The 18,989-nt window shown below is 49.1% G+C and overlaps 1 protein-coding gene across 1 annotated transcript in view; it reads left to right on the forward strand.

Annotated features, from left to right (window-relative positions):
* The first annotated feature begins 8 nt into the window (after positions 1-8).
* Positions 9-18,989, forward strand: part of UBE2O (ubiquitin conjugating enzyme E2 O) — a 63,233-nt gene continuing 44,252 nt past the window's right edge. Inside the window, exon 1 of the mRNA XM_004374134.3 lies at positions 9-337. The gene's annotated coding sequence lies outside the window, so the exon portion shown is untranslated. The remainder of the gene's footprint in view (positions 338-18,989) is intronic.

The raw sequence follows: 18,989 nt of genomic DNA on the forward strand, positions 1-18,989 counted from the left end.
CACGGCCCCGGCCCCGGCCCCGGCTGCCGCCCCCGGCCCGGACTCGGCCTCCGGGCCGTCCTCGGACTCCGGCCCCGAAGCCGGCTCGCAGCGCTTGCTGTTCTCGCACGACCTGGTGTCGGGCCGTTACCGCGGCTCGGTGCACTTCGGGCTGGTGCGCCTTATCCACGGCGAGGACTCGGACTCGGAGGGCGAGGAGGAGGGCCGCGGGAGCTCGGGCTGCTCCGAGGCTGGCGGCCCCGGGCACGAGGAGGGCCGCGCCAGCCCGCTGCGCCGCGGCTACGTGCGGGTTCAGTGGTACCCGGAGGGCGTCAAGCAGCACGTGAAGGAGACCAAGGTGCGGGCCGGGGGCGACCGGCGGGGAGGGCGAGGCGTGGCGCCAGGGGCGAGGTAGGGCGGCATGGGCAGGGGGTCCCGCCCGGGGTGCAGGGCGCTGGGGAACCGCTGTCTGGAGGTTGGAGGGAGAACGGAGCTCGCTGCCAGCCCCTTAGGCCGTGGACGGGAAGGCGTGCGGGGCCCGGCCCGGAAAGGTGCGACTGCAGTGGGCCGAGGGGGTGGGACGAGCCTCAGCGGAGGGGACGCTCCGGTGCAGTGGGCCAGTGCAGTGTCATTGCACCAGCGCCGGGCGCTCTCGGCCAGCTATGCGGGGCCGGCCTGGGCCCGGGAGGGGGCTCGCCGACTTGAAGGGGACTTTCACAGCGTGCTGTGCGGTGGTGACGGCCTCCAGATTAGAGGTCGCACCGACGACAGCGGGGAACTCCTCGGGCTCGGAGGCGCGTTCCGCATCACACCAGTGCGGCGTTTTGCTGACCCCCAAGGAGCCTCATACAGCATTGTGCATCCAGAAAGGAGGGCCGGGCCGGGCCAGGCGGTGCAGGGAGGGGTGTGGGCATTCCAAAACAAAGCTGGAGGTGAGAATCCTGGCCGCCATAAAAACCCAAGAAGTTCGGTAGATGACAGAATGCTTTATGCTTTTCGTTTTATGTTACTGCCCTATTTAATGGCTGCCGGGAACTTTGTGAGTAAAATCCTTCACAGAGCCACAGTATTAATAGTATTGGGGGAGAATGGCAGCTGTTACTGGGATTGATGACTGTGAAGTGCGTTTGGACTACTTGGAAAAAAACAATATAGAACCTGGGATGAGGAGAGCAACCAATTTGGAAACCTGAAGGGTTTTCTTCCCACAAGCGGAGACTGTTAAGCAAACATCACAACTCCCCTATGTTATTGGGGTGAGGCTGATGAACATAGCAGTTTTACAAAACAGAGAGGTTTGTCATCCTAAACCTGGAACCTTGAACCTTGGTTTGGTGGCCTTTCATGGCTTGTTTTCCTGAGTGTGAATTCCTATCAGTGATTCACATGCACACACACACCCCTTATGTCTTGCACTCCTTCTTCCTCTCCTTCCCCTCCCCTTCAGAAAAACATTTCTAAGCAGGAATCAGGCCTGGACTGTTGGAGCTCCGGGGACATTGAGAGGTCTGATTTCAGGGGAGGGCACTTTAGAAGTTAATCTGGGTCACTCACACACAGGGAGACAAAGGAGGTGGAGGAGCAGGGCTTCATGCCACACTACAGAGAGGGTCTGTGACGAAGGGTCAGGCAGGGAAAAAGGGCCCACTCCCGGGAAGAGCCTTCGATCCATCTCCTAGCTGGGAGAAGTGACTGCTGGTCCCAGCAGGGTCTTTTTCTGGCTAATGCGCATGCATCCGCAGACACAGATCCGCACCCGTGACCCCCAGCTTCCCCTCAGAGAGATGCAAATCAGGCAGTAGCTTCTCTGACTCAGAAAGAACATTCTAAGTTCATTTGCAAAAGTATGTGGAAAACGCAGTATTACTTGTTAACGTTACCACTGGTATTGCTATGTCGGAGCTGGTATTGCTGTGTCGGGAAGAGGGGACCACCGCTGTGTATAGTGTGTGGTGCGTTGTCTTTCTAGCACGTGGTTGCTGGTGTCCTTCTGTGGATTTTTAAGAAATGTTCTTCTCCCCAGCCATCTTCTCCAGAGGGTTGTTGTGAGTTTTGGAATTGAACTCCTGCTTTCTGTGTGTCCTGGCCTCCTGCTGTGGCACTCAGAGCAGGCAGGCCCAGCTCACTGCTGGGAGCTGCCATGTTTATCAGTTGTTGTTCCTGTCCATCTTGACTTCGGTGGTTAACTCTGTTTACGGTTATGTTCTGTCATCTCCCCCACCATGTGTAATTACATGAAGTTTGGCTTCAAATACTTACTTTGGAGTTGAGTAGAAAATAACTTTCAGGCACTAGCGTGGATAGGTTTTGAAGCTGTGAGTTGGTTGAAATCTGTTCTGTGGCTCGGCTGGTGGTGTTTTCTTTGTCATTGTACTTTCTGCGCTTCTGGGCTTAGCAAAAAGCCAAGGGGCGTAGGAATGCCAAGGACGTGGTGGATTGTTACGTCTGTTTATGTGTGGCGGGGCCCAGTTCTTTTAGGACTTGGAATAGGTTTATTTGTAGTGATAGGGAGGAGGACATCTATTCTTCCAGAAGTTTATACCTAATATGTAGCTCGCAGCCACTGTGAGCTATAGGGATGGATGACCCTGGGCAGCTGAACGCATGCCTCTCCTGCTTTGCTTCTGGCCACTGGCTAGGATGGTGAGGTGGGTCCTGGGACCTTGCAGGCTTGTGGTTTAGGGAGATTTTCCTCCTCACCGCCCACTTCTTATAAATTCCGTCGAGGTAACAGTGTACTGTAACAGACCATTAGACCCAAACAGCATTTAGGTTCTGATTCCTCCTCCATCACTAAGCTGGAGATGAGATTTGAGAACCAAACTATTGATCGAATAATGTAGTGACAGTCTTGGGAAACTTGTTTTAAAAGCTGCCACCTATTGGGATTTTAAAGGTACTGTTTTTTAATGTGGAGGGGTGAGTAAGTTCTGAAGTATTTATGTAGTTTCATGTTAATTTGGAGGACAATGAGTAAAGGCTTAATATTAGTCTCTTAATTTCTTTCAAGTTTCCAGTGAACAGATTCACAAAAGGAGATGAAGAGGCTGACCAGCCAATCCTACCCTTTCTCTGCCACTTCCATGAAAATGATCAACAGACATAAAACAAGAAGTTCTTGAGACTATGGTGGTCCAGGTCCTGAGGCTTCTAGGAGCCAAAATGAAGTTTCCTTAGGACTTAAAAGCAGCAGTCGGCCAGTGCGCCTCATATGCTCTGTCTTCTTCTCCTGACCCCTTCAGCGTGGTAGCCAGTTTATCCACTTGAAACTCTTCCCATCTGGCCACGGGTCTCCTGTGCATCTGCCCCATCAATGGTCATCCTTTGAGTAAAATTTTGGAGTAAAACCAGATGCCAGCGGCCTCCTAAACCTTCGTGAGCACTGGCTAGACATGGCCGGTCTTCCTGGGCTCCACCTGTCGTGGTTACACAGTGTGGCCCTTTGTAAGGAAGAGAGCAGGCCTTCTGCCTGTCTGGTCACGTTCAGCTTTCCTTTTGGAGGCTTCATCCGGGTGCTTTAGCTTTCACTTGCTTGCCCATCTCTTGTGCAGTGTCATCTACCCAGATTTGCCACAGCATTGAGGTCTTGCTGGGCTTGAGGCTTCATGTCTCTATGTTAAAGCTGTGTGTCTGAGCTCACCCTGCTTTTGTGAGGCCGTGTGTATGTGTGTGTGATGACAGGTCCCTCAGGGACTGGCTTTTCAGTTTATTTTTGGCTTCCACTCAGGCCAGCCTTTCCGTGGGGAAGGCTATTTAGATGTGGCATCAGGGTATGTGACGTTCCATCGGTTGTCCAGGTGCCGGACCCATAAAAGCAGTTGTCCTTAGTGATGTAATAGGAAGAAGTTACGTAAGGTTAGCCAAGGCGCAGGACTAAGTGCATCTAGTAATTGCATTTTATTCAGATAGGATCACAGCTCTTGTAGACACCAGCAGCTGTTGTGATTCTGTTCTCTGTCCCTCGGTTTCCCCCTCACTCCTGTCCTCAGAGCCTTGATGGTGCCTCTGTCTGACTTGCAGCCCGACTCAAGGGCACTTTCACCGGGTGAGAGCCGACTGTCTTCTGAGGGGGGTGTTTGTGCTCTTCCCGGCTGCCACCTACTCTGAATGACCTTGGCCAAGTCACTGCGTCATTTTCTCACTCTGCAGTAAACTATGCGGTCTTTCTTTCTAGCCCTGGTTCCGGGTGGAATACCAGAGCTTGGCAGGGTCGGGCTGGGGTCGCCTCTTGGCCGCTGGCAGACACCATTCTGACATTCATGGGAGACCCAGCCCCACTCCTCCAGGATCCTTCGTGTGTCACAGGGGTGGTATTCCACCACAGCGGTGCCTCAGGAAGTGAAGGGGACACCAGAGGAGTTTGTTCCATTGACATCGGAATTCCTAGTTGGTCTTGTTGTTGCTTGTGACCGGTAGGATTGTAGATTTTTTATACACTTCTTTATTAAGCCTCTTCTATGAGGACTCAGGCCCCTCACTCCTTGTTACTCTGTAAGAAATCCAGGAATGGGCATTTAAATCACACCTGCCAAAGTACCAGCGTCCTGGGGGAGGCTGGAATGAGTGTGTGTGTGTGTGCGTGTGCGTGTGCGTGTGCGTGTGCGTGTGCTCTACAGTCCGGGAGACATCTTTTGAAATTCCTGAAAGACAAGTAATGAGATTGTGAATTACAAGGATGCTAAAGTATTGCTTTTCTATTTTAAGGTAATAATAAGAGGAGTAAGAACAGACATTATGCAGCAGTCACTGGATTGTGAACAAGTTCCTTCCCTAAGTCTGTCTTTAAGTCAGATGTGTATGTAAGTCAGAACAGTTAGGTGTGTTTCATAGGTAATGTCAGTCAAATGTTTGTCTTAGTATATAGTGTACCTTTCTATGCATAAAAACATCAAAGAAACACTTCCAGAATCACTAAAACACCTTTAACATAATAATACAGTAATAATAATGTTTTAATGCATGTCGCAAAGTAGCACCTGTTTGTTATTACTAACCATTGTATGTACCTGGAATTTTTAATATAATAGGCTTTACGGGCTTGGTGGAACTGTGGGTTGTACGGGTGTGTGTAATTCGGACGTCCTGTCTAGTGTTCACTCTGTGTACGCACTCCGAGAGCTTTGTGTGTATCAGTCCGTTAACGCTCCCGACGGCCCAGTGAGTTAGGTACCCTTATTATCTTCATCGTTTCCTCAGATGTGGGAAATGAGGAACAGAGAGGTTAAGTAACTTGCTCATTGTCACACTGATGATAAGCGGAGGAACCCGAATACAAACTGAAGTAAATATATTGTTTGTTCTTACCTGGGAATATTTAAGTAAAAGTTTCATAGATCATTACTTCCCCCGACTGCCCTGGTCAAACATGAACCACACACCCTGGACTTGGCCGGAATCATCCCGCCTCTACACACTGGAAAGTCTTAGTGGAAGGGGAGGTAGCTACAGGTGAGAAAGAGGAAGGAGCAGGGTGGTGGGAGGTAGGGGGAGCACACGGGTGGGGAGCGTATGGAGAAACGCCGTACTTCACGGGTGTGCGGCTGTACTTCCACATCTTTTGTTCCCTGGCCCCTCAGTCATTCTCAAAATAACTGTCAAAAAGATGGTATTTCCAGAGAACCTCAGAACTCCTCGGGATGCTGAATGAAAACAACCTCAGTAGTCTGTTCCACGCTGGCACTGGTTTTATTTCCCACCTCACCTCCCGGACTCCACGTGCCTGGGGTCTCTGTTCTGTCCTAGATGGGGGGTCGGGAGCAGGAAACCCAGCCTGACCTCCTGCTCCCCTTGGCCGCCTTGGGCAGCCTCCTGCCGGGATGCTGAGTCATTAAACAGGTTCGGGAAGGCTTCTTGCAGGGGCCGAGTCCGAGTCCCGCCTCCAGGCCAGTCTCCTCGGTTTTGTTTGGGTTGTTCCATGTTTGACAGCATGGCCGCACGTGGTTTCCTTTGGCACGCTGAAGGTCTTCTGCTCGCTCTTCAGTCCCATGTCATTGTTATCTCTGCGTTTCTCTTTTTCATTTCCCTGCTCTGTCAAAAGGATCTCTCTCTCCTTTTTACTTGTTTGACCCACGGGCCCCATGGAATCCAGTGGAACCTGTGGGGCCAGTACTTGAAAAGGGGCTGGGGTAATGGTGTGTGACAGACCTGCCATCACAGCAGTGCTGGCACGGGATGAGTGTCAGCTGCTGCCCCATGGTCCCCTTAGAGCAGGTGTCGGCGATTTCCCAGGGAGTGGTTTCTCTAAAAGCACCTTCCTGCGCTTCTGACCTGGGAGGGCATGGTCTGTGAGTCTGTTCTGAGGGATAGGCGCTTTCAGAGTTTCCTTTCCCAAGGTTTGGGAATTGCTTCTGGGATGGGGGGCAGGCTAATTTAAATGGCTAATTTAAAAAGGGAGAAATAACAGGAACATTCGTAAGGTGCTTTCCAGGTTCCACGGTGCTGTCATTTACATTTGGGGGTATTGGCGGTTCAGTAGTAGAATTCTCGCCTTCCATGCAGGAGACGTAGGTTCAATTCCTGGCCAGTGCACCTCACACACAGCCACCACCTATCTGTAGTGGAGGCTTGCATGTTGCGAGGATGCTGAATAGATTTCAGTGGAGCCTCCAGACTAAGACAGACTAGGAAAAAAGGCCTGGTGATCTACTTTCAGAGATCAATGAAAACCCTGTGGATCCCAACGGAACATTGTCTGATCCCCGACCGAGCATGGGAATGGCTCGGGACCAGACAGCGTTTTGTTCCGTTGTGCATGGGGTTGCCATGAGTCGGGGACTGACTTGACATCATCTAACAACATCCTCATCACTTACACGACTTCATAGGATTTTGGTGTCGTTAACTGTTCTCCTTCCAGAAGCTCCGCTTGCCCGTGGGATGTGTGCCAAGCCCCGAGGGGCAACGGTTTTCGCGCCCCGGCACCCACCCCGTCAGCTCTTCTCGGTGAGGTTGCAGAGTCAGAGCAGCTGCTGTTGCCGACATTTCTAGCAGCCTCTGGGGGCTCTGTGAGGCACCACCTGACATGTGTGGTTACAGACAGGGAGGAGCCAGATGATTACTGGAATTTTTTGCAGTTCAGAGTAAAGTTGAATCTTGTTAATGGCTAGCCATCTGAATTGATCTTCTCCAAAGTTATCTGCCTTTGTTTTGCTCCTTATCTACTCTCTACGGTTGAGGATTTAATGTGCTTCGACCCAGCGGACTGTATTGAGTAGATCCTCAGGTCACTTCTGTCCAGCCCACCCAGAGCCCCAGCCAGACACAGGGACACTGCTCTGCTCAAGCAGGACTTTGGAAGGCACCTTTTTATGATTTGGGCAGGGCGGGCAGAGGATATGCATTCAGAAGAATTCAGCTGGCGTTCAGTACTGGAGTGAATCTCCTTTTTGGGTTAAATCTGGTTGACTGTCTGGTGAGGGATTTTTGGTTTGTTTGCATTTTTGAGAGACCGCAGTGTTAAATCATCCACAGCTAGGTCAAAGGAGTAAGACACTTACCAGGTCACTTTTGTTCTAAATGGGTAGCATGAATATACCTGGTAAGATTCTGATCATGACAATTGAAAATTAGAAAAAAAATTTAAGATTGAGTCGTGCTTTAAAAAAAAGAGTCATTCCTCCTGAACAATCAAATGAAAACTCCCAGCTAGTACTGGCAGGAGAGATTTCCTGCAGTCAGCAGTGTCTTTCATTTGCATCCTGCAAGGCAGAGCCTGGGCAGTTCTGAAGATGCTCTTCCCATTCCTTTTCGTTTTGATCCTTTTTGTGGGAGATGCTGTGGTGAAGTGCTCTTGACAGGCATGTCCACAGGGGCGTATTTGCTGGACCCCGAGTGTAGCCAGCAAGGTCTGCAGACACACACGTGCACACCTCTGGTGCGGCTTCTGGAAGCATCAGGACTTGGCACCTGCAGTGCTGAAAGCATCCCTCTGGCTGTTTAATGACTTGAGGGATATGAAGGCCCCGAAGGTTGATGACTTCATCTTCAGGCATCTCTCCCTGTGCCCCAGTGTGCCTTGGGGCCACTCCAGCACCCCCAGTAGAAACGGGTGGCTGCCTCCATTTCCTCCCAACCTGCTCCACCTTAGCCTTTCTCCACCCGGCTTCTCACACCGCCGATGGGAACGGCTTCTGAAACGATGCCTGGTCACGGGGGAGTTCCTGGTCGCTGCCTTTGCTGACGTGTCCTCAGTGCTCCGTCTCCTTTTGGCCCATCAACCTGGTTTGAGATGGTCGATCACGCCCTCTTGATGGAAACTCTTCCCTTGTGTTCCATTACACCAGGCTGACTGGATGTTTCTCCTCCTCTTGCTGTTTGTCTTCTTCCTTGTCTCTAAATGCCAGACTTTTCCAGTGATTTAGTCTCTTTCCCTCCTGCCTTTTCTTCAACGATCTCATCCACTCCTGTAGCTGCACCTGGTACCTGCCCTGAGATGACTGCCATGTCTCTATCATGCCTCTCACCTGCTTACTCAATAGCGCCATCAGGTTGTCTAGAACCCAGACTTTGTGGGTATAAACTCTTATGACTGTGGCTACCCTCCCCACCCCCCAAGTCCGTGGAATAGGTATATGTATTATATAATGTCCAAGCCTGTTGCCATCAATTCAGACTCATAGCGACCCTACAGGACAGAGTAGAACTGCCCTATAGGGTTTCCAAGGAGTGGCTGGTGGATACGAACTGCTGACCTTTCGATTAGCAGCCGAGTTCTTAACCACTGTGCCAGGGCTCCATATTATACTGTATATTTTTTATGTGTACATATGTATATAAAATTTTTCCTCAACATTTTAGTATGAAAAAAATTTTAAGCATACAGAAAGTTGAAAGACTAGGAGAACCAAACCAAACCCATTGCTATCAAGTCGATTCCAACTGGTTACTAAGTACCAACCACCATGAGTCAGCAGTTAACATTCGGCCATGTTTTCTTTATCGGCGTATGTTTGCGTCTGTCTGTGTGGCAGTATTTTTTTCTGAGCCGTTTGTAAGTTAGTGGCAGACATCATGGCACTTCATCCCGAAATACTTAACCTTGCATCTGCTAAAAATAAGAACATTTGGGATCATTTTGAATTTGTCTTCTCTGGCCCCGTTCTAATTTGTCATCAGTTCTTTGTTTGAAATGCCTCTTGCATCCTCTGCTTGCGTTTCCTTTCTACAACACTGGTCTGCTCTCTGATTGCCCTGCTTCCAGGCCCCGGCATGCACCACTCAGGCCGACCCTCCCGAATCCTGTCTTGGGTTGTGCCAGCACCCAGCCTCTCGTCCTGTCTTAGGTTGTCATTCAGGGCCGTCCCCTGCATTTCGGGTTTACCTCCTGCTTCCTCAGTTTGCTCCAGCTGATCTGGTTCGCTGGTTTGTTCCCTGCCTCTAAAGCCCCTCCACTTACACCACACGCCAGGTTCTCTCCCCGGATCGGAAGCTCTTGGAGAAACAAAGACAGTGACTCCGAAAGCTTGTCTTCTGAACAGTGCATGTATGGATTCTTGGGAAGCATTTGGACAAATGGCCAGCGTTTGCTCCTTGCCACTCACCCCACTTACCTACAAAGAATAGTCGTTTTCCACATGCCTCATGGTCTCCTGGAACGGGGGCCCCTTGCCAGTTGACACCTCACTCAGGGTCCTAGGGAGGTTGACCATGTAATTTATTGCCCAGACTAGGCTCTTCTGAGAGCACTGTGAATAAGGACTCCAAGACTGGGCTGTATGGGCATCCTGGTACTAGGTGGAGCAGATGAATCAAAAGGTGCTGAGTTGAAGCTCCTGAACAAGCAGCTTCCTCCAGGAGCTCCTGCAGGCACAGTGCATGAGCAGTGGGTGGGCCAGGGAGAGCTGGCCATGTCCGCTGGGGCTGAACTGCAGCTGGGTTTGGGGTTAAAACCCAGCAGAAATAAATTGAGACACTCTTTTGGCCGCAGGGTTTCCCAAGAGCCATGGGCTGGGACGAGAACTAGTAGGCCGTGTCTTTATTTTTTTATTATTTTAAATCAAGGTAAAATTCGCATAACATAAAATTAACCATTTTAAAGTGAACAGTTCAGTGGCATTTAGTACATTGACGATGTTGAGCAACCACCACCTCTGCCTAGTTCTGGAACATTTTCATCCGCCCAGAAGGAAGCCCCGTACCCATTAGCAGTCACTCCCCATCCTGCCTTCCCCCAGCCCCTAGCAACCACCAGTCTACCTTCTGTCTCTATGGATTTACCTCTTCTGGGTATTTCATATAAAAGGAATTACACACTGTGGCCTTATGCATATTTTGGGAGTTCATCCATGTCGTAGCACATATCAGTAAGTATTTCATTCATGTTTTTGGCTGAACAACGTTCTGTTGTATGGATACATGGCAGTTTGTCCATTCATTCCTTTATGGACATTTGTGGGGCTGTGTCTTTTGAAACCAGTGTCCCTGGTTGTTGCAGCTCTGGGTTCTGTTCAAGTCCTTGGGCGCTGCGACTCTGAACGATTTGGCAGAAGCAGCAGTTGTACCTTCAGAAGCCACGTCTTGCGCCCGTGGTAACTGCAGCACCTTGGTGGAGCCCCGCACCCTCTCTGAGCTGCAGCTCATCACATCGGGGTAATGCCTGCCTCACAGGGCATTCATGAGGGTCAGATGTAAAAAAACCACCTACCTGGAAGCACCGGTAAATGATAAACTCCCGCAGGTGTGAGTTTAGTGAATCTGGTCACCGCTCAGCCTTCACCTTAGAACAAGGCTTCCAACCGGTTTGAACCCCTGCTGAGAATTTGCATTTCTAACAAGTTCCTTGCTGAGAATTTTCATTTCCACCCCAGATACCCAAAAACACAAGACCACTGCCATGAGTCAGTTCTGACTCATAGAGGCCCCACAGGGTTTCCAAGGCTGTAAGTCTCTGTAGAAGGAGACTGTCACATCTTTCTCCCACAGAGCCCCTGGTGGTTTTGAACCACCGACCTTTCAGTTAGCAATCGATTGCTCATCACTGCACCACCAGGGCTCCTACCCCAGATATACTGAATCAGAATCTACAGTTTAACAAGATCCCCAGGTGAGTCTTGTGTATAACTTCCTGGGAACTTGTTAGACATGCAGATCCTTAACAGGGAACCTGTTAGGAATGCAAATTATCAGTAGTGGTTTGAACTGGAAAGAACCAATTTGAAGCCCTCACCTTAGATGGAGACCCCTCTTGGAGAAAGCAGGAATGCGGCTTGGGCTTTGCACGCTGCCTGCATCAGGACCCTGGGAGAGTCTTAGAGAGCGCCATCCGGAGTTGCAGCAATTATGCCAGGCCTGTTGCTTTGAAGGAGCCCTGGTGGCATAGTAGTTAAGAGCTTGGCTGCTAACCAAAAGGCCAGCAGTATGAATCCACCAGCTGCTCCTTGGAAACCCTATAGGGCAGTTCTGCTTTGTCCTCTAGGGTCACTATGCGCCGGAATTGACTCTACGGATATGGATTATTGCTTTGAAGGAATCAGGCTCCATCTGTTTAAAATGGATAGAACCATCCCTTGTTTATCAGCGGTGGGAAGCTGACTGCCACGTCTTTCTCCTTGGAGTTGCTGGTGGGTTCGAACCGCTGACCTTTCGGTTAGCAGCTGAGCGCTTAACCATTGCGCCACCAGGGATCTTGCACTGATAAATAGGTCCTTCAGTAACTCGGTTGATATTGATAGGTTTAGTTTTTAGCCCCCCCAGATTTTAAGTATATGACCGATTGAGGTTTTTGTCTTCCTTCTGCATATTCTTCTAGCGGTGGTGTTAATAGATATTGAAGGGGAGAGAAATCAAGTGGCCCTAACACATGGGGTCTCTGTGAATAGGAATCAGCTCGACAGCAGCTGCCAACAACAATTATCAGGCAAGGCAGTGGTGGTTTGGTGGTAGAATTCTTGCCTTCCATGCGGAGACCTGGGTTCATTTCCCAGCCAGTGCACCTCATGTCCAGCCACCACCTGTCTGTTGATGGGGTTTGTGTGTTGCTATGATGCTGAACAGGTTTCAGTGGAGCTTCCAGACGAAGATGGACTAGGGAGAAAGGCCTGGCAATCTCCTTCGGAAAACTAGCCCATGAAAACCCTATGGATTCCAACAGTCCGATCCACACTCACTCCTGGGGATGGCACAGGACCGGGCAAAGTTTCATTCCACTGTACTTGGGGTCACCACGAGTTGGGGGCTAACTCAACAGCAGCAACCAGGCAGTGCTTTCCTGCCATCAGCCTGTCATCTGTCCTTGTTGGAAAGATCTGCTTCCTTCCCCCTCCCCATCATCTGCAGTCATTGTTAAGAAATTTTACTAGATTTCACTTCTTTCTAGGATGAAAATGTGATGGTTGTGAGTATAATGCAGTCAGTGCAAGAGGAAAATGATTATTCAGCATTTTCATGGAGTTTGCTATCTTTCATCCAGCCCAGCTCAGTGCCTTGCCCACCTTGTGCCAGGCAGTGTAGCATATGCTTTACGTCTGTCTTCTCTTTCTTAGAGTAGCCAGTACCCCCATTTTAGAGAGGAAGAAACAGAAGCCCAGAGACTGCCTGTAAACCACCCCAGGGCACACAGCTAGCGAGAGACGGAGTCCAGGTACAAACCTAGGCCCCTTGTGACCAAAACACGGGCCCTTTACCCTGGGCAGCATGGCCGTCCCTGCACGGGGCTGGGTGCTGCAGAGATGCCCCATGGGTCCTGCCCTCTAGATCAGGGGCTGGCAGACTCTTTCTGTAAAGGACCACATGGTAAATATTTCAGGCCATGCGGGCTGTATTGTCTCCTCCACAACAACTCAACTTTGCCTTGTAGCACAAAAGCAGCCATAGACAATATGCAGACAAATGGGTATGACTGCGGTCCAGTAAAATTTTATTAAATAAAAGACAGGTGGCAGGCTTGGCCCGCATGCACGAGTTTGCTGACCACCACCCCCAAGAACAGTTCTGAGCAATAGAAATATAATGCGAGCCATATCTGGAATTTTAAGTGTTCTAGTAGCCACATTAAAAAAAAAAATACAAAGTAACAGGTGAAATTAATTTTGATAATCTATTTTACCTAACTCAGTATATCCATAATATTACGTCAACATGTAATCAATATAAAAAAATTATTACTGAGATATTTTACATTCTTTTTTCCCATTCTAAGTCTTCAAAATCTGGCGTGTATTTCAAAGTGACAGCACATACATCACTAGGCACGTTTCAAGTCTCAGTGCCACGTGTGGCTATTGGCTGCTGTATTGGACAGCAGTGCTTCAGCAACATAATCTAGAAGGAGAGAGAGAGAGACGGCCCTCTAAACCCTTCCGTTACCATACGCATGTTGCAGATGAGGAAGGATCTGAGGCTCTTGCCCGAGGTCCGGTAGTAAGTGGAAAGGCTTGAGTTAAATCCAGGTAGCCCGCCCACAGCCACACAGACCACCAACAGTCTGCACAGCCCCTCAGTGACTTTACATCACACTTCCCATGTGGTGGGAAGGTCTTTGAATAGTAGACCTAGGAGTTTGCATTTGTTTTTACGTGAGGAGCCATTTCAAAGTTTGCGGTGAGCTCGGGCAGCAGTGCACAGGTTGGGTCGGTTAGGGGAGCTGGGGACCAACCTGGAGGATTTTACCGTCCTGGCGAGCTGTAGCTTTTGTGCGTTTCAGTGGCATAACCTCACATATATGTGCTTGGCACTGAGTATTGAAATAATTGATTTTTGATACAAAATGACCCCTGAATGTGAACCAACTTCATCTAGTATCCAGTGGAAGGAAAAACTGGTTGTGTGAGACCCGCTGACAGATTTAAGGAATTTTTCAAGGATAATTTTGATGATGCTTAATTTTGCTTTTAGGACCTAACCTCCAGGTCAAATCAGGACTCTACTTCACATAGGTAACAAAGCTTTGAATTAGTGGGGGTGGAGAGGAAGATGGGATCTTTGGGGAAGGTTTTTCAGACAGGTTAGCGGGCACAGAGCCGCTGGGGACTAGCAGGTGAAGCTTGTGGTTTCACAGCCTGGCACACGGCAGGGTCCGGGTGGGCGCAGGGCGGCGGAGGACAGGACTGGAAAGGCGAACTTTGGCCTGCCTAGGGTTTCAGGTGATCAGAAGAGAGATGTGGAGCCATTAAGTTTTGCATCTTAAAAACAAATCTTCTGCACGAGCGATAACACGTTCACTGTAGCTGTATGGTTGGACAGGCATGAGAAAGGGGCAGCATGGCAGGAGACTCAGGCTTTCTCGGTGTTGACCAGGTGGACAGTCTTGCCAGAATAGCAGCTTGGATAGAGGAGACGTGTGAGGGGAACACGGTGCGTTTCCGATGCCTGGAGACGTCCATGTGAAGGGAGACGTGTCTTCAGCCCGTCCGCTATCTTTCTTTTTATTCTTATTGCTGTCTTACTTCATTCTCTCATAATGGCATTTTTTAAAAAACAAAGTTTGTTTAGATTTACAGAAAAGTTGCAAAGATGTTACAGTTCCCAGTCTACCCCTTCCTCGAGCTTCCCTAAGGTTTATATTTTTAGCTAACCATGGTACATTTGTCAAAATTATCATTGGTACCACACTATTAACTGAACTACAGACTTTATTTGGATTTTGCCAAGTTTGTCAAATAACGTCCTTTCTCTGTCTGATATACCCCACTGCATTTAGCATAATTACATTTTGAATATCAGAAAAAACTCTCCTAACTGATCTTTCTCTTTCTCCTCATCTAATCCATACTCCATACTCTGTCCTAAGAGTTAACCTTTCTGAAGAATTTTGCTCAGGAAGGAGGGTGTTGGCTAACAGTTTGTAATGCTGGAGAAAACTAGTTGCCATTGAGTTGATTCCAGCTCATGGGGACCCCGTGTGTGTCAGAGTAGAACTGTCCATAGGGTTTTTAGTGGCTGGTTCTTTGGAGGTGGATCGCCAGGGCTTTCTGCCAAGGAGCCTCTGGGTAGGTTTAAACCTCCAACCTTTTGGTTAGCAGCTGAGTTCTCCATTTGCACCACCCAGGGACTCCCGTTGCTAGAGAAAAGATGCTTTCTAAAAAGAACCAAATCGGAAGTGCTGAGGAACAGTGGAGGGCACTGTGAGCAGAGAGGGGGTGTTCCGAAGCGGTTGACGAGTGCAGAGGAGAGGGGGAGCAGGGGTGCAGAATGGGGGTCAGGGAACGGGAAATCCACACATTTAGTGGCTTGTCGGTCAGTCCCTGATGATCTAACACTGAAGAAAAATTGCTAGACCGTTCCCTTATTTGTCTTAGATTTATAGCTTATTTCCTGATTGCTAGGAGCCGTGGGGAAACCCTGGTGGTGTAGTGGTTAAGAGCTGCGGCTGCTAACCAAAAGGTCAGCAGTTTGAATCCACCAGCTGCTCCTTGGAAACCATATGGGGCAGTTCTACTCTGACCTTTAGGGTCACTGTGAGTAAGAACTGACGCAACAGGCAACAGGTTTGGTGTTTTTTTTTTGTTTTGTTTTGTTTTTTTAGGAGCCCTGGTGGCGCAGTGGGTAAGAGCTCGGCTGCTGACCAAAAGTCTGAAGTTCAAATTCACCAGCTGTCCCTTGGAAACCCTATGGGGCTGTTCTACTCTGTCTTATAGGGTCACTATGAGCCAGAATTGACTCGATGGCAATGGGTTTGGTTTAGTTTTGGTTTTAAGTTATACTACTTCATGCAGAAAATGAAGGAAGATACAAAAAGGGGATTAAAAAAATTACCTGTAATTCCACCACTCAGGGATACAAAAAAAAAAAAACACTGCCATCAAGTCAATTCCAACTCATAGCGACCCTATAGGACAGAGTAGAACTGCCCCACAGGTTTCCAGGGCTGCAGTATTTATGGAAGCAGACTGCCACATTTTTCTCCTGCCGAGCAGCTGGTGGATTCGAACCGCTGACGTTTAGGTTAGCGACTACTTTCTGTCGTTTCAGTGAATGGTTATTCTAGTCTTTTATAAGGATATAAATATTTTTGTTGACAAAATATCATAGTATGCTAACTTTAGCCTCCCCCACACCCCTGCCCCAACAAAATTACAAACAGGTTAGATACCAAAAGACTGTTTGCCCGGGTCCCAGAGGTTCAAGTTTGCAGTCCCCTTACGTATTTCCACTCTTCAGGGGAGCTGTAAAACCAGGCATGGTCTTCTCCGCTGTTGATGTGTTTTCTGTAAAAGACATCTTTCCTAAAATGCACCAGAGTCATCTGCACTGTCCTGTTGGATCTGCCCCCCACCCCCACCCCCGCTTGGTGACCTCAGCAGGTATCCCGGGAAACCCCTCCGCAGCCAGAGAACCGGCCCTGGACGTCTCCAGTCGCTTTGATGCTGTGCCCACTCTCAGGGGTGGGAACCTAAGGAGTCATGCCTGGCCTGCATTTTAAAAACAGAGGAAGGAAAAAACCCACAAGATTCTGTTTGCCACTTTATGGTTCCTGGGCTTCTAGGTCTCAGTGTCCTGCTTTCTTCTGCCTCCTCGGTCAGCCTCAGGCTGAGGTGGAGCCTGGGCTCCCCTTTCTGCATCTCTGTGGTGCTTGCTGGCCTGCTCAGGGTCCTGCCTTCACCTCACCGGGGACACAGACCACCACAATCGTTCCTCCTGGTGACCAGCTCATTCCTGTACCTGGAAGTAGTTGGCATGTCCTCGCTACTTCCCTTTTTTTTTTTTTTTAATTGTTTGTCTTAGATATCACAAGTGGGTGGCTTTAACAAACTTATTTTCTCACAGTTAAAACCAAAAAACCCGTTGCCATCGAGTCGATTCCAGCTCACAGCGACCCTATAGAACAGAGTAGAACTGCCCCATAGGGTTTCCAAGGAGCAGTTGGTAGATTTGAACTGCCGACCTTTTGGTTAGCAGTCAAGCTCTTAACCACTGCCCCACCAGGGCTCCGTTCTCACAGGTAGGAGGTTAAAAAAAACAACAAACCAAACCCGTTGCTTTTGAGTTGATTCTGACTCACAGCGACCTTATAGGACAGTATAGAACTGCTCCATTTCCAAGGAGCAGCTGTTGGATTTGAACTGCTGACCTTTTGATTAGCAGCCTGATGTCTTAACCATTGTGCCACCAGGGCTCCACTTAGGAGGTTAGAAGTCTCAAATTCAGGGTGCTGGCTCTAGGGGAAGACTTTCTCTCTCTGTTGGCTCCTGAGGAAGGTCCTTCCCTCTTCTGAGCTTCTGCTCTTGGGTGGTCTTCATGGACTTGGCATCTCTCTTCCCCCATCTCTGCTGCCTTACTTAATCTGCTCCTTTTATATCTCAAGACATGCCCTACACTAATACTGTGTCATTAACATAACGGAGAAACCCCATTCCCAAATGGGATTGTAACCACAGGTATAGGGGTTAGAGTTTACAGCACATATTTTGGGGGACACAATTCATAAAAGCAGAACGTGCACCAGTTCACCAGTGACGCTGATTACCTTCTTCAGGTCGTGCAGCCATTCTCACTCTCCTTTTCCCAGTTGTTCCTCCCCACAGGCTTCCTATCTAACCCTTCAGCTGCTGTTGTCAGCGTGATCCCACCCATATAGATAGTTTTTAAAAGAGCACAATGCTCAAGGCAGACATTCTTTACTAATTAAGCTAAACTGTTGTTTGCTTTAAAGAAGACTTCAGGGGGTATTTTTGGTATAAGGTTTAAAGATTATCTCAGGGCAGTAGTTTCTAGGGGGGTTCTCGGCTTACTTTTATGGTAATTATTAACATCTGTACTTGTTACTTTCCGAATCAAGTTACTTTCCTTTCCAGCAGTTGTGGCGCCCACTGCCTTTGCTCTTTTCAGATGGGATGGGGCTCATGTTTGTGAAACACACCCAAACCAAATATGCAACCTGGAAAGGCGGCGAAGGACCGCTTCTGTTCTGGAACTGTGGTCCTGTCTGTGGTGTTCATAAGTCAGACGTTCCTAAGTAGCGGTGTTTCTATAACATTCTCTTCCCATTAACAACATGATTTTTGGCAATGTGATTTTTAGTGAATGCATGTAATTCCATCAGATGGTTGAGCCAGAGTTGTTTAAAATTGTTTCCAGTTTTTCACCTTTAAATAATGGATCTTTATACATACATCTCTGTCTATGTCTTTAAATTTCTTAGTGTGAATTCCCAAATGGAAGTACCCGGTCAAGGGGTAGGAACACATTTTAACGGCTTTTGATTCGTTTCACCAAACCGCCATCCAGGAAAGTGGCCCTGGTTTGCACCTCCCGCTCTGACTACCCTTTCCTCCCGTGCCCTGGCACTGTGGTAAACTGTTCCTGTGGTGTGAGCAGGGTTCCCCGGCTGCTTAGCAGCACAGAGAGCACTGGAACGTGGGTCTCCTGTGGTTGTTTTTCTAACGGCACTCCACTGCCTTTGAGAAGTAAGCCCCTCTGTGCTCGGGGGCGTTCCCTGAGCTTTGTGGGTCAGGCAGGTATGTTGTGCCTTCAGCTCAGGGGATGCATTCCCAAGGGAGCCGAGGGCTGGTCTAGGGGCCAGGACCCAGTAAGTCAGCCAGGGGATCCAGGGGGTGGCTGAGACACGGGACTCGGGGTTGGCACGTAGCCCTGAGATTGCAGTGTCTATGGCTGGTAGAGTAGGACAGAACCTCTACGTCCTTGGGAATTGGATGTGCTCCGCTGTGTGGAGTGTGTGACCGTGGTGACCACTGCTGGGAGCATCTCCACTCTGCTGCAGCCACCTAGCATGTTTGAAAGCCACACGGGACATCTGAGGGTAGGTTTAGGGGGGATGCTGCTAATTACCTAGCTTGTCTGCCCCTTGAGGCTGACTCTAAGTCTAAATCTTCATCTGTGTGTGTGGGTGTATCTCTCTCTAAATATTTAAGCAGATAATATGTACAAATGGCACAACACTCAAAGAATTTAAGAGTATGTGGTGAAATAAACGTTTGTCTCCTTCCTACCCTTTCCACTCCCCAGAGGCAACCACTACAACCACACACATTCTCTGCATATTCTAGCATGTATGTGTGTGTGTATTACGTGAATAGAGAGCCCTGGTGATGCAGTAGTTAAGCACTTGGCTGCTA

Source organism: Trichechus manatus, unplaced genomic scaffold (genome assembly GCF_000243295.1).
Source record: "Trichechus manatus latirostris isolate Lorelei unplaced genomic scaffold, TriManLat1.0 scaffold00028, whole genome shotgun sequence".
NCBI classification, from domain to species: Eukaryota; Metazoa; Chordata; class Mammalia; order Sirenia; family Trichechidae; genus Trichechus; species Trichechus manatus.